The 15,455-nt window shown below is 31.3% G+C and overlaps 1 pseudogene; it reads left to right on the forward strand.

Moving 5' to 3' along the window:
- The first annotated feature begins 429 nt into the window (after window positions 1–429).
- On the forward strand, window positions 430–12,977 carry LOC129300187 (60S acidic ribosomal protein P3-2-like; annotated as a pseudogene).
- The last annotated feature ends 2,478 nt before the right edge of the window (window positions 12,978–15,455 follow it).

Consider the following 15,455-nt stretch of genomic DNA (forward strand, 5'->3'; position numbering starts at 1 on the left):
ACGTAAATATTATATGTTAGTAAATAATTCTACTTAATGTAAAATAATTTTACACAATTAAATCCAGCCGGAAAAAGATACTAAATATAATTGGGACTTACATTTGAAATATATAAGAAATTTATCTAAATTAACAAAAAAAGTTAACATTGAAGTTATTATACCAAATACATATGAGAATAATTTAGCGAATTACTTGTTAGTTAGTCGAACTAGTTCAACGGAAGGAAATTCAATAATAATTCAAATTTAAATTTAATGAAACAATGATCCAAACGGCTAGTGAAATATAATGCGTTAGAAACGAAACGGCTTGTAATTTTTTTTTTTTTTTTAAGAAACATGTGAAACAACAGCCAACTAGCATAAATTACCAATTCACAGTCTAAACGGCTAGTACAAATTTAAAATTTTAGAGGAAGAGGCCGGGGAAGCAGCAAGTGTTTATACTTAATAGCCATGGGAGTCTTCACTTTCGTCCTCCGCAACTCCGACGGCGAGTGGACCGGCAAGCAGATCTCCGGTGACGTAGAGGCCTTTGCTCCCACCACATTCGAAATCCAGAGGAAGCTTGTGCGGTCCACCCTCTACAGTCGATTCCTCTGGACCCATTCAGTCCTCTTTCTCCCTCGTCTCCCCCACGTCTACTGTTTTTCAGGTTCTTTTCTTTGTTTGTTTTAGGTTTTGAATATCTGATTCCATTGGCTTACTATAGTTGTTTGAATCTTATGCTTAATATAATTTATAATATCAAACTGATCAAGGAAGTGATCTTATGATTTTGCTTCGAAGTGGCTCGCCGCTATCTTTTGTAGACTTTGAATTTTGTTGAGACGTAATTTTGGATTATTTTCTTATTTTCCTCTTGATTCGGTTACTCTTCAATGCTTGATATTGAGAATTTTTGTGATTTAGTTATTTCTCGTGTTTCTGATTTGTTGCTACGGCATCATATTTTTTGGACCATCGGCTTCGTTATCTTTTTGCTTTTCTTCTTGATTCGGCTACCCTTCAATACTTGATATTGAGAATTTTTGTGATTTAGTAATGTCTCGTGTTTCTGATTTGTTGCTACGGCATCATATTTTTTGGACCATCGGCTTCGTTGCCTTTTTGCTTTTCTTCTTGATTCGGTTACTCGTCAATACTTGATATTGAGAATTTTTGTGATTTAGTATTGTCTCGTGTTTCTGATTTGTTGCTACGGCATCGAATTTGTTGGACCATGGACTTCGTTGTCGTTTTGCTTTTCTTCTTGATTCGGTTACTCCTCAATGCTTGATATTGAGAATTTTTGTGATCTAGTTATGTCTCGTGTTTCTGATTTGTTGATACGGCATCATATTTTTTGGACCATCGGCTTCGTTGCCTTTTTGCTTTTCTTCTTGATTCGGCTACTCGTCAATACTTGATATTGAGAATTTTTGTGATTTAGTATTGTCTCGTGTTTCTGATTTGTTGCCACGGCGTCAAATTTGTTGGACCATGGACTTCGTTGTCGTTTTGCTTTTCTTCTTGATTCGGTTACTCTTCAATGCTTGATATTGAGAACTTTTGTGATCTAGTTATGTCTCGTGTTTCTGATTTGTTGCTACGACATCGAATTTGTTGGACCAGCAGCTTCGTTGTCTTTTTGCCTTTCTTCTTGCTTCGGTTACTCTTCAATGCTTGATATTGAGAATCTTTGTGATTTAGTAATGTCTCGTGTTTCTGATTTGTTGCCACGGCGTCAAATTTGTTGGACCATGGACTTCGTTGTCGTTTTGCTTTTCTTCTTGATTCGGTTACTCTTCAATGCTTGATATTGAGAATTTTTGTGATCTAGTTATGTCTCGTGTTTCTGATTTGTTGCTACGACATCGAATTTGTTGGACCAGCAGCTTCGTTGTCTTTTTGCCTTTCTTCTTGATTCGGTTACTCTTCAATGCTTGATATTGAGAATCTTTGTGATTTAGTAATGTCTCGTGTTTCTGATTTGTTGCCACGGCGTCAAATTTGTTGGACCATGGCCTTCGTTGTCTTTTTGATTTATATTGAGTTGATGGATTATGTTTTTACTTTGTTTGCTCTTGAAATGAATTTAGAGTAGAAGTGCGGATTCAATTTTGAGACGAGATTGACGTGATCTCATCTGTGGTTTATATCTGATTATAATTTATCTACTCTGAATTGGTGAATAAGCTGAATATTGATTAGCGAGGCAGCGACGAGTGCGAACTTCAAATGAGGACATATGCGTAATAGTCTCTAGTAGCTGTTTTAGTAGTGATATTCACAAGCGAAAGGTGCTCATTCGCCACAAGAACAGTAAAAGGATTTGTGATATTCGTTTCTTTGAGATTTCGCGCAATCTAGTTTAAACTTAATTTTTCATCATTTCAGTTTTTGAAGTTAAATCATCAAAGTTTCTTGTTTCTTCCGATGTCTCTGATCGTGCTTTCCCGTGGATTGCTTGTCTCTTCCTCTTTTTTTTTTTTTAATTTTTCTGAAAAGGACATTGGTTTGTTTGGTGAGAACCAGCAAAAGAATGTAGGCTAATGGACCGCAACGGTACTCCATGATATTGGTAATCTTATGGATGTTTCTATGCGCATCATAAAAACAATTTTTTTTTTTTTTGGGCTTAATCGGCAAGAAGCACCAGCAGAGGGAGAATCTGAAAGTTTTATATTTGCCCGGATGAAGATTGGGAGGTAAGAAAGGAGGAGAAGGAGAAGGAATCTGTTAAAGTTAAAAACCATAAAACGCTCAGCTAACGAGAATGCCAAGACCCTCAGTTCAATCCTAAATGCTAGAAGCAAGGTATTTCCTTTCTTCTCCTTCCACATATGCCCATAGAGAACTGCTCTGTTTTTATATCATCGGTGCTCCAAATTTATAACCCAGTTATTTTAAATTCATTAAACGGTTGACTTGTTGTGGCGATATTGTACGATTTTTTGATGGTATCATCAAGAAAAAGCTAATAATTATTCCAAGGAGAATTAAAATGAAGCATGTTATTCACACTAATTTTTTGGCATTGAAACAATTTAGTTTTGGCCAATAGATATGCAAAATTATTCTTGTTTATATTAAGAATGAAATGCAGCAAATGAACAATCAAACTTTCTGAAAATGATTCTGTGTTTTTTATGCAGTTTTCAGTTTTGAAATGTGTCGATTGTTTTTATGGTTCACGAATTGGGAAGTTTGATGCCAAATTTAGCTCTATGCATCAACTTGTCTTTGGAAAATATTTTTAAATAAATAATATAGGCTCTTTTGGTGCACATTCACCAATTGTTGATGCCAAAAGTCATGGTGGAAGGATGAAATTAATTGGGTTTGTGGTGAGGAGAGGAAAAGAAAATTAAATTTTATGCTTTGGTGCTGATTTTTGAATTGGTTAGTTCTTGGTGATAATAGTAATTGAATGATGAAATTTGTTGTTGGATTGATGCTGTTTTGTTTTTGATGTCAAATTGATGTGGATATTGTATTAATTTCATGGTGGACGTATGGTTTGCATCAATGGGGGAGGACAAAAAATATAGGACAAAACTTGTCATTATTTTTTTTAGTTGTGTCCTGTGTGATTGTTTGTAGTGGGGGTAATTTTTCCCCCCTTCAAGTTTAAATAATTGTGTTCTCTATACGGTGATGTCGATATGGTTTTTACTTGAAAACCGTCTTCATTTTTTCTATTGTTAGATCATTCCATTGACTGGCTCTACGGTCCAGAATTGCTTACAATTAAAGAAGAAGAAGAAGAAGAAGAAGAAGGCAAGCTTCTCTCCATATTAAGTTTCTTTTTGTAAAATCTTTACTCCTACTTTCATTCCAATTCATTATTGCTCTTGTTTTCCTCTCTGTGATAGTTTGCAATAAGAGTAGTTTTCTTTTTTGTTTGTCCCTCATGTTTAAATAATTTTCTACAGACCAGAATTGCTTACAATTAAAAAAAAAAAAAAGAAGGCAAGCTTCTCTCCATATTAAGTTTCTTTTTGTTAAATCTTTACTCCTACTTTCATTCCAATTCGTTATTGCTCTTGTCCTCTGTTTTTTCCTCTCTGTGATAGTTTGTACTAAGAGTAATTTTTTTTTATTTTGTCTTTCATATTTAAATAATTGTGTTCTCTTTATTAGGTGATGTAGATATGGCTTTTTCTTCTCCCGTTGCACTTTTATTCATGCTTAGCTGTAGAGGATGAAAGGTTTGTAATCAAAGCTTGACTTTTTGTCATTTTCTTTGTGATACTACAAAATAGTCTATTCATTTTTTGCTTTGGCCCTAGTTTTTTTCAAAAAAAAGCTTGCATTTTTTTTTGTGCCTGGTCGTTTTTTTTTTTGACATATTTGCATAAGGAAATGCTTATAAACTTGAATGCAATTTTACATCTTTGATGTGGCACAAATAATATGGGTCAAAATATATTTTATTATTTTCTACAATTATATGGTGAATTCTTTGATGCGGGACAGAAAATATGAAGGATAACTATGGAAGAGGGAAGATAAGAAGAACTTATCTCCAATTTAAGGTGGTGATTCAAAATTAATAAGAACAAGTAAGCTTTTGTTCGTCTTCATTTTTTCTGTTGTTAGATCTTCCTTTGAGGGGCTTTCCAATCCAAGCAGCCAATATTACTTGTGATAAAAAAGAAGGTAAGCTTCTCTCCATATGTATGGAGTTTTTTTTTTTTTTTTTCCTAATAAAATCTTTACTCCTACTTCCACTCCAATTTATTCTTGCCTTTGTCCTTTATTATTCCCCTTATGATATCTTTAGCCTTCATGTTTAAATAAATGTGCTCTATACTAGTGATGTAGTTATGGTTTCTTCTTCTCTTTCTTCTTTTCTTTCACTTTTGTTGCCTCTTAGCTATAGAGGTTGAAAGGTTTATAATAGAAGTTTGACCATAATTTTTTTCTTTTGTTTAGCCTTCATGTTTAAATAAATGTGCTGTGTACTAGGTGATGTGGTTATGGTTTCTTCTTCTTTTCTTTCACTTTTGTTGCTTATTAGCTATAGAGGTTGAAAGGTTTGTATTCTAAGTTTGACCTTTTTATTTTTCTTTATGATATAAGAAATAGTTTATTAATTTTTAGCTTTGTCCTTTATTTTTAAAAAAGCATGCATATTTTCTTCATCTTGTTCTTTTTTTTTTTTTGCTATATTTGCATGAGTGAATGCTAATAGACTTGAATTAATATATACATTTGATTGTGGGCCAAAAATAAGGGCCACAATATATTTTATTATTTTCAATAGATGTATGGTTAATTAATTGACGCAAGACAAAAAAATCTGGAGGGCAACAAAGGGAAAGGGTGCAAGGGAAGAACTCTCCATCTTGTAGCAATTCAAAAATCACCAAAATACGAATGTCCATCTTCATTTTTCTTCTAAGATCTTTCCTTTGACTGGCCCTCCAATTGAAATCGTCGATATTGCTTACAATCCAAACTGAAGGTAAGCTTCTCTTCACAGTCAATTTCTTTTTTCCTAAACCTCTTCTTGTACTTGTCTTCCAATCCATTCTTCCTCTTGTCTTTTATTCCCCCCTGCTGATAGTGTGCACAGAGTAATTTTCTCTTCTCTTCTGTCCTCCATGTTTAGATAATTGCATCCTTTATACTAGGTGATGTAGATATAGTTTCTTCTACTCCATTACTCCTTATACTTTTGTATATGTTTAGCTATAGCTATGATGTGTTTGGTTTGGAAAAGTAAGCTGATTTCTTATTGAGGCACTAAAACTGATATATGAAATTTGGAAGTAGGAAGACAAAAGGATGAGCTTCTCTCTGTCTTGTGGAGATTCAAAATAAGCAACAAAAGGTAAGATTTTTCCATCTTGGTTTTTTTCTTGTAAGACCATTCCTTTGGCTAGCTAGCTATCCAATGAGAGGGATTTTGTTGTTGTCTTCCACTCTAATGCTTTGTGAATTTGACAGCGATCATGAATGTATTCTTTCAGCGAACATTATTTTTCCAAAAACAGTTTGTTATTAGGTTGCATCTCTCGTCAAATTTATTTTTTAAGTTGGACACATTTCTTTCCATGTTGTTATGGCTATTTCTGAATTTTGAATGTTACCATTTTTATTGTGATTGTTTATTCGAAATACTCTTTTTGCTATCAAATTCTTAAAAATTTTTTGGGTGCCTTCAGGGGAAGAGAAGTTGTAGCTGTCTCTCCCCTAAAGTTTTGTTAGTACTTGTTTGTTATGTAATATAATCATTTTCATGTTGTGTCTGCTATTTTTGTGCTGAGAATTTTACGTAATTGCTATAACTGTTGTGATGATGTTTGGAGTTGTCAGATTGTAACTAATCTTTCATTTGCTACAAGGTTTTGTTTGAAAGTTTTGATGCCTTGATTGGGGAGGGATTTTATGGTTGTGTGAATTGATTGTGATTATAACTTTTCTTTTTTTATTTTTTTACAGAATTTATTTGATTCCATGTTGTGGTTTCTATTTCCATATTTTAGTTGTTACTAGATTGGAATGCTTGTTTATTGTGATTAAACTTTTCTTTACTAACATTCCACTCAAAAATCTTGGATGCCTTTATAAGGGATAGACTTTGTGGTTACCTACCCCATCAACATTTTAATTGTTGTCTTTTACTTGTTTGTATGATTTTTGCATCACATTTGCTTTTATTGGATTATGATTGTTACTGGATTGTTTTTTTTTTTTTCCTATTATGATTACTCTTTTGTCTACTTTCTACTTGAAAGTTCAGGTGCCATCAACGGGAAGGAATTTTATGGTTCCCCCTTTAAAATTGATTAGTTAGCAAGTTGACTTCATTCTTTGATTTTAGTTATTTGTTGTGTAACATATTTGTTTTTCCTTCCTAACAAGCAAGTAGGATCTAATTACTTAACGGATAACAATATGAAATTTGGAGGTTGTTGGAGATTTGAATTCAATTAGGTTATGTGCTTGACTTGCTATGGTTTCTACTAAATGTTGTGACTTCTATTTCTAGATTGTTGTTTTTACCATATTGGTGTGCTTGTTTATTGTGATTACTCTTTTATTTTCTATCGCATTCGGCTTGACACGCTTGGATGCCTTTAACGATGAGATTTTTTTTTTGTTTCCTCTACTTTTAAGGTTGCATTCTTTGTCTTTTAGTTGTTTGCGTTTAACAATATGTTTTCCATATTGTGTTTGTTGTTTCTGGATTGTGATTGTTTCCGAATTCTTGTGTTTGTTTGTAATAACTCTTTTTCTTGCTTTCTTGTTGAAAGTTTGGGTGCCATCAACGAGTAGGGATATTTATGGCTTCATCCCTTAGAATATATTAGTTTCCAAGCTGCCTTCCTCTTTATTCTTTTGTTTTTAGTTGTTTTTTGCATAACATATTTGCTTTTGCTTCTTAATGATATATAATTTGGAGGGTGTTGGAGATTTGAATATATCTAATAGATCTAATTAGTTTATGTGCATGATGTTAAATTTGTGGAGAAAATTTTCTTATTGAATACAATAATAAAGTATCTCACAATTAAGGCTGCATGAGCATGGCTCATTTTCAAAAATTCTTTATAACATGTGGCCCTTGCTAGAGCACACATATTTAGCATCTAGAGTTTGAAAATCAACTTTTGTTCCCGTATTATAGGAGAAAATAGAAATTCTTTTAGATAATTCTAGATCATGAGAGAACTAAATGTGAATGCCGATTTAATCTAGTATAGTTTATTAACATTAATCTAGCAAGGTTTATTGCTAAGACCTTTAGCATTAGAAATTGAAGGTCGTCAAAACATGGAACATGACAAAGGTTTGGCATTGCATACGATTGAGTTTTTGATTATTGTTATTTAGAAGTTCTCCATAGACTTTTTTATGATTATTGTGACATCTTGAATTTCAATTCAGGAAACTAATTACTATTATGGGTATAATTATGGGTAAATTAGCAATTAGTGAATTGATTATAGTTTGGATGTTAAGTTAATATTTTGTGTTGATTGGTTATTGTATTAATAGGATTTAAAGATAGAATGATAATTCGAGATGAAACACATGAGCATAAGCAAGATTGAACTCATTTTGCTTAAGAGCTAAGTCAGACCTTGTGAAAATAGGGAAAAGTTGGGAAAATGTATCCAAAGATGAGAGAAGGCTTGGCTATACTAGGGCATCAAATATTTGGAGTTCGGGAGTCTGCTTCGGTTAATAACTTGTCAGGTAAGTATCATACAACCTTGAGCTTCATTTCTACCATATTTTTATTGAAGTTGATCCCCAAATCAGGAAGTTTTAAGGTGATAATATCTAAAGGGCTATTAAATACGAAACTAAAATTTTATAACTAGTCTAGAGTTAAACAATTAAGCTTTAAGAGTTTAAGCTCAAAATACCCTAAATAATTAGGTTGAAATTGATAAATTAATTTGTTAAATGGGTTAGGAGATTGTTATGGTCATTTAAATGGCCTATAGAGCTATAGAGTTAGTGACTATTAAATAATAGATTATATGAATTCAAAAGGTGTTAATTGAACCATTTTGTGTGTTAAGGGATTCAATTTACCCAAATTAATATTTATGTTGAGTATTAAGAATAACTGAGGGGTCATTACATTGTGTAGATTGAGCATCATGACGTTGCTCATGAGAATCTACACTCTTAGGAGTTTCACAATGATTGATAACCCTTAATAGTAACTATGTGCAGTGTATTTATGAACTAATAGAGTAGCATTATTGTGAAAGAAATATGTATATGTGTATGTGATTAATGTATAAGATGAATCTGAAGAGACATATGCATAACAATATGCATTGCATCCGTGCGTATACTCTAGACTAGGACGGGGGTCGCGACCCTACCCTGTGCAAGTCTAGGAAGTCCAAAAGGTCTTGAGCTTAAAGCTTAACTCTGCTAATAATAACCTAAAAGATCCTAAAAGTCTTGAGTGTAGTGCTTAACCAAGATGGACATAGGATAATGATCCATGAGTGTACCCTAAACTAAGGTAGGGGGTCATGGTTCTACTTTGTATAAGGTTAGGAAGTCTTAAATGTCTTGAGCGTAAAGCTTGATTCTATCTGGAAGGACCTAGGACTCACCTATAAAGGATGCTTCGTCTAAGACAAAGGTATGGTGGGCCCTATTTTGTATAAGACTGAAAGTCTTGGTTTGAGCATAAAACTTGCTCCGCTAGGGAGAACTAAAAGTGCATGAACACGAGCATAATGGATGGATGAGTATGAATTTGAGTATATGCATATTATAATATTTTACTAAAATAATACTTCTTTATTTCTTGTTTATGATTTTGCTTAACCGGTATTTGGGTTATATTTGAGTTATTAGGACATATGTCTCACTCCATTACCTTTGCACAGAGGTGAAGAGAGTAGAAAAAAGGTTGAGAAAGGAAGTGAGGAAAGAGTAGTTTCGATTGATAATGGTATAACCACCATTGTATAAATGAATGTATAATATGTTGTTAGAGTTCAGTTGCTAACTAGAATGCATAAGTGTATGTGAATATGAATATGTGAATATGTATATAAATTGTGATTAAAAGCTTGCTTGTGTATGTGATATTACATCTCACCAAGGGTACCACAATAGTAGGTATGTGAATAGGCTTAGATGCTAATCGAGCAAGTTTATATATTGTGTTGTATAACTTATTCCATTAGTATATATAAAATTGATGTGATGATTGTGTATTTATGAGAACTTGACTAAATGGTAAGTCTTGGCCCCATTTGTATGATCGAGTACATTTGTGATTCTTGACCATATAATAAGGCGGAACCCTATATGTGAGGGTCACATGATTGAAGTGGAACAAGTATATATATGTATATAATAGATGTGATGTATGTGATTAGAAGTGTCAATCAAGTGTATATGATTATTTTGGGCCTAGTGGTCTAATGAAATAAGGAATGAGAATTGAACACACTTATGGTGCTAGTTTTTGAAAAAAAAGTGGCTTTTTTGCACATGGGTATCCTATTTCTGATCGGACCATCAGATTGAGTTCAAACTATTCTCATTAAATAAAATATGTTATAAGCTTTGTGTGGGTACTTGAATTATTTCAATCGAATGTTAGATGTAACACACGGTGAAAGTTCACCCTATGAACTATCTTATGACAGCAGAATTTGTTGTCATATGCACCGTTGCGCATTGTATGCCACACCATGGCACATGACACAGAGAAAAATAGAGCTCATCACTCTAATACCACATGTCGCAGCACATTATAGTGTAAGCCTCGGTGTATGGCACTTTTTCAGGGGGAAGATGTGTTTCATTAAGTTATAGAATTGTGTTTACACTTTTGTTAGCCCTCTTATTTAAACATGCTTTTAACGAAGTTAAGATCCCATATTTTAAAAACAAATTTAGGACTATTACTTTGATATTGATTGTGATTGTATTCTTATATGTGCAAAGGTAATGGTAAAGTTTGGATTAAGTAGGGACTCTATAATTATATATGGCCATATTTATTTATATATTTCATGTATACATTTCTTTGCAAAATTACATTCTTAGATGAGAGCTTGACCATTTTTGGATCTTATCTAGAGCGGTCCACTCTCCTCTTCCTCTTTTTTGTGTTCTTTTTTTTTTCATTTTTTCTCTTTAAAGTATACTCCATCCATTCAAAAATGTAAGGTATTTTTTGAAAAGTTGGATGTTAAAAAATATAAAGTATTTTTAATCTTTCGAGGTGTAATCATTACCTTCTTTCAAAAGTGCCCCAATTGATAGTGACTTCATATTTATTATACGGTGTTTAATAGGGATAAATATAAAAAAATAGGGTTAGTTTTGAAAGTAATTAACTACTTTATTAGAAGTGAGATTCAGTTAAAAATGTCTTATATTTTTAAACAAATTGAGCATATATTATCAACATTATATCCTCATATTCCATTTTTCTTTAGATCATGATGTAATATGTGCATGGAGCTTCTTTGATTTATTTCAATTTATAAGATTAGGATGAACTTCTGTAAGATTCAGATTCTCCTCCTGCTAGCTTTCCCTCTCTTTCTTTGTTTGTGTTTCTCCTTTTTTCTGTCTCTCCTTGAAGCTTATATTATTAGAAATTATTTTGTCATGTTTCATTTATCTTTACATCGTGATGCTAGCTTTTGAATAAGGCTTGTTTAATTGATTTTGATTTATTTTTTGAAAAAATTACATATAGGTCTCATGGAGTGATTTACTTATAAATAATTCTTGTAAAATTTAAAAACCAGAATCAAATTCTTTAGGACTTGAGTGTAATTTCAAATTAGGATACAAAGACAATATCCATATTAAACATACATCATATCAATCAAATAAATAATTTACAACTATTCTATCAACAATTTATAACAATAATTTTAACTTTTATAACTATAATTTCACATATCAAATAGTTAAATAATCATATGTTATTAACAAAGTTTAACATTAATTATGTATAATTATTTTATCAGTAATTTATAATTATAACTTTAACTTTTTACAACTGCAATATCATATATCTAATAATTATAGTGAAATTATAGTTGTAAAAAGTTAAAGTTATAGTCGTAAATTATTAATGAAATAATAATAAATTATTTGACTGATATAGTCATTAATTATGTAATATATATGTTAATAAGGGTATTATTATCTTTTTATTTTAATTTTAAAATTACACTCAGGTCCAAGGGGCCTAATTGTGGTTTTTAAATTTTGTGAGATTTATTTGTAAATAAGTCTATTCTACAAGATCTATATGTAATTTTTCTTTATTTTTTTAGCTTCACACTTTTGTTTCCATGTTGTTATGGCTATTTTTGGATTTTGAATGTTTACCATTTTTATTGTGGTTGTTTATCCAAATTACTCTTTTGTTTGGTATATATCAAGTTCTTGAAAATTTTGGATGCCCATTGTGGAAGATAATTTGTAGTTATCTCTCCCTTGAGACTTTGTTAATACTTGTTTGTTATGTAATATACTCATTTTTATGTTTTTCATGCTATTTTGTGTTGAGATTTATACTAGATTGCTATGATTGTTGTAATGTTTGTGGTTGTCAAACTATAACTAATCTTTCATTTGCATGTTCTATTTGAAAGTTTGGACACTTTGATTGGAGAGGCATTTTATGGTTGTATGAATTGATTGTGATCATGACTTTTCTTAGTTTTTAATAGTTTATTTTACATAACTTATGTGATTATTGAGTTTTTTTCTGTAAAATGTTTGCTCCTAATTTCACTCCAATTTGTTCTAGCTCTTGTCCTCTATTTTCCCCCTATGTGATACTTTGTACTAAGAGTAACTTTTTCTTTGTTTTTTCCCTTCATGTTTTAAGTAAATGTGTTCTCTGTACGAGGTGATATTGATATGGTTCCTTCTTTTCCTTCTTCTCTCCTTTCACCTTTGTTGGTACTCAGCAATAGAGGTTATAAGGTTTGTTATAAAAACTTGACCTTTAGTCATTTTCTTTATGATACAAGAAAATAGTCTACCCAATTTTAGCCGTGTTGTATATTCGCCTAAGTGAATTTTATTACTTTTGCTAATAATCTTGAATGAACAGTACCTTTGATTATGTGAATATTGGTCAAAACATATTTTATTATTTTCTATTGTTATATGTGAATTTTTTGTTGTGCGACAAAAAATGGGGGTAGTGGGGGTAATAATGGAACAGGGAGGGAGAAAGAACTTCTCTTTGGCCTTGCAGGATTCAATATTAGCAAAATAGAAAAGCTTCTATTCATCTCTATTTGAAATTGTCAATATTACTTGTGAATTCAGTGGCGGAGCCAGGATCTTAAGTTAGGGGGAGCAATGACGGAGCTAAAATTCTCGTAAAAGGAAGACGTTTATGTCTCTTTCAAATCAACTATTTCTCTTTTCTTCTTTCTTTTTCTTTATTCCCTATTCAGCTTTCAATTGTAGATTCGTAAGTGTGGTAGTGAAAAACATTCACCCAATTTACTCTTGAGTTTTGATCTTCATTATTTATCATTATTTTTTTCTAACTAGTCCTTGAGTAGCATTCAAAATGAGGAACAAGTCTATTTAGTTTATATAATTTTTTTTAAACAATTAATAGATAATATTGGTATTTAGGTATAGTGAAATTGTGGGCTAATATCCATGAGGCTAAGCTTGAAATGGGTTTTAAAATTTAAAATATAAAAAAAGGGGGTGCAAAGTATAATAGTAAAAGTACAAATTGCAAAATATAAAAACCTGTACTCTCAAACATGTCATTTTTTTCAAGTGATGGGGACATATGCCCCCCCTCAATTACATGTGGCTCCGCCACTGCTTGTGATGTAACACACCAAAAATTTTTTTTTTTAAAATAATTTAACTCAACCATAGTTGGGTTACAGCCACCCAACACATTTTTATATCAATAATTTCAATATAAAATATTTTATAATTGGCTTCAACTCACACACTATATAACATTTCAGATAAATTTTTACCTCCCACATGCCATTAGGCTAAATCACATTTGTCCATCCTTATACTCCCAACAAGTAAACTAAATCACATTTGTCCATCCTTATACTCCCAACAAGTAAAATAAGCAATTTAGTCAATTTTCAACACAAGCCAATTATTTGACCTTATAATCATGTCATTTTAAACCAATCAAAAGTAAACCAAATATTAAAATTACAGTCATCTAAATTGTACCAAAAATAGAAATAGTTTGAAAGGCATGATTACATTTATATATTCATATAATTGACAATAAACAAAAAGCCCTAGTATTGGCAATATAACACATTATAAATCATAAATTAAATACCCAAAAGAGACAGTGGATCTATACCACTAAGCCTCTGGGACTCCTCCACGTGTCACTCGTGGCTCTTCTCCTGAAAATTGTTAACCACATAATGAGACTCAAAAGTCCCAGTAACCAAAGCCAATTTATGATAGTGTATACAAACAGTTAAGTGTGTGCTTACTAAGTGAGAATTAAAAATGATATAATTCCAAAAGTATAAGAAATATTACAATACACACAAACAACCATCCTTATATCCCTCCATTAACCTCGAGCCGTAGCCCTCACTCGGTGCTAAATTACCCGGCAAAGGTAGATTAGCCCGAGCCCTTACAAGCCACCTATTGAGCTCCAATAGAGGCGTACCACGTGGCACATAAATACAACAATAATAGCAAGTCTCCCAACACCTCCCACAATAATTAAACAAATTCATAATAATGTACAATTATACAATATTACAAATTTATAATTTTCTCAATAATCACCCAATTAACAAGAAGTAACACTAATCACAAATTAAAAGCATGGTTACCTTGTGGCTTTTTTAATAAATTATTCCTTAAAATTTCTCTCTCACCACAATCTTCACCAGTAATACAATCTACAAATAACATATATTTATAAATATTAGTTTCAATTTTTGAAACTAATAAAATAATTCTAATAATAGAATTAAAAATATAACATAATTCCTAATCTCAATCTTAATACAAATCTATAGTTAATACTATTAAGTATAATTTTTAACTCCTCTTTTAATTATCAATAAACATTAATAATCTAAAAATCAACTTCTAAACTAATTTCTATTATCAAAATTTTCTTTTTATTTTATAAATTCGCACCTAAAATACTCAAATTTAAAATTGAGTCTCTAGCTTAGAATCATAATCCTATAGCCATAATAATTCATTTCTCATCCCAAATAATCATCTAAACCTCAATAAATCAACATATATTTTCAAGATCTAGTTTAGAATTTGATCCATAAGCCACAAATTCAAAGATCATCAACAAATTTATACTCTAGAACATTTATTATACTACTGACAACCTCAAAACCATATTTATTCAACATAAATTCATCCCTCTTCCAGATCTTAAATTTTCTCTACCACTACAAACTCAGAAACCAAAGAAGAAGGATGACTAAGAAAAATTTTTAGAACACTTACTTAGTCTTGAAAAGCTTAAAATCACACCCTAAATATCCTATTAAAAACTCTTACCTTAAAATTTAGATATTTCGCACCGGTGACTCGTGTTTCCCTCTGCCTCAGGCACGCACGAAAATGAAATGAGAAATGAAGGAGGTGAGTTTTTATAAAAATCAGTGGGTCCCACACTATTTTTTTTAATTATTTCTTCTTTTCCCTCGCTCTCCCCCTTTTTTTTTTTATATTATTAGTATATATAATGATGGCACGGATGCCGAAAGAGGAAGCCAAACTTTCTTCTTCTTCTTCGTTTCTTTTTTGTATTATAATAATAATAATTTAATAATATTTTATATAATAATAATTAAATAATTTTAATTTTTTTTTATTTTTTATTTTTATTATTTATTATTTTTTTATTTTTAATTAAATAATTATATCCTAAGTTAATTTAATAATCATCTTTTTCCTACTAATTTATTTGCTCTAAATATTTTCAAAATTTCTAT

This window comes from Prosopis cineraria, unplaced genomic scaffold (genome assembly GCF_029017545.1).
Source record: "Prosopis cineraria cultivar Desert tree isolate PC_DT_omini unplaced genomic scaffold, ASM2901754v1 PC1469, whole genome shotgun sequence".
In the NCBI taxonomy this organism is placed as follows: Eukaryota; Viridiplantae; Streptophyta; class Magnoliopsida; order Fabales; family Fabaceae; genus Prosopis; species Prosopis cineraria.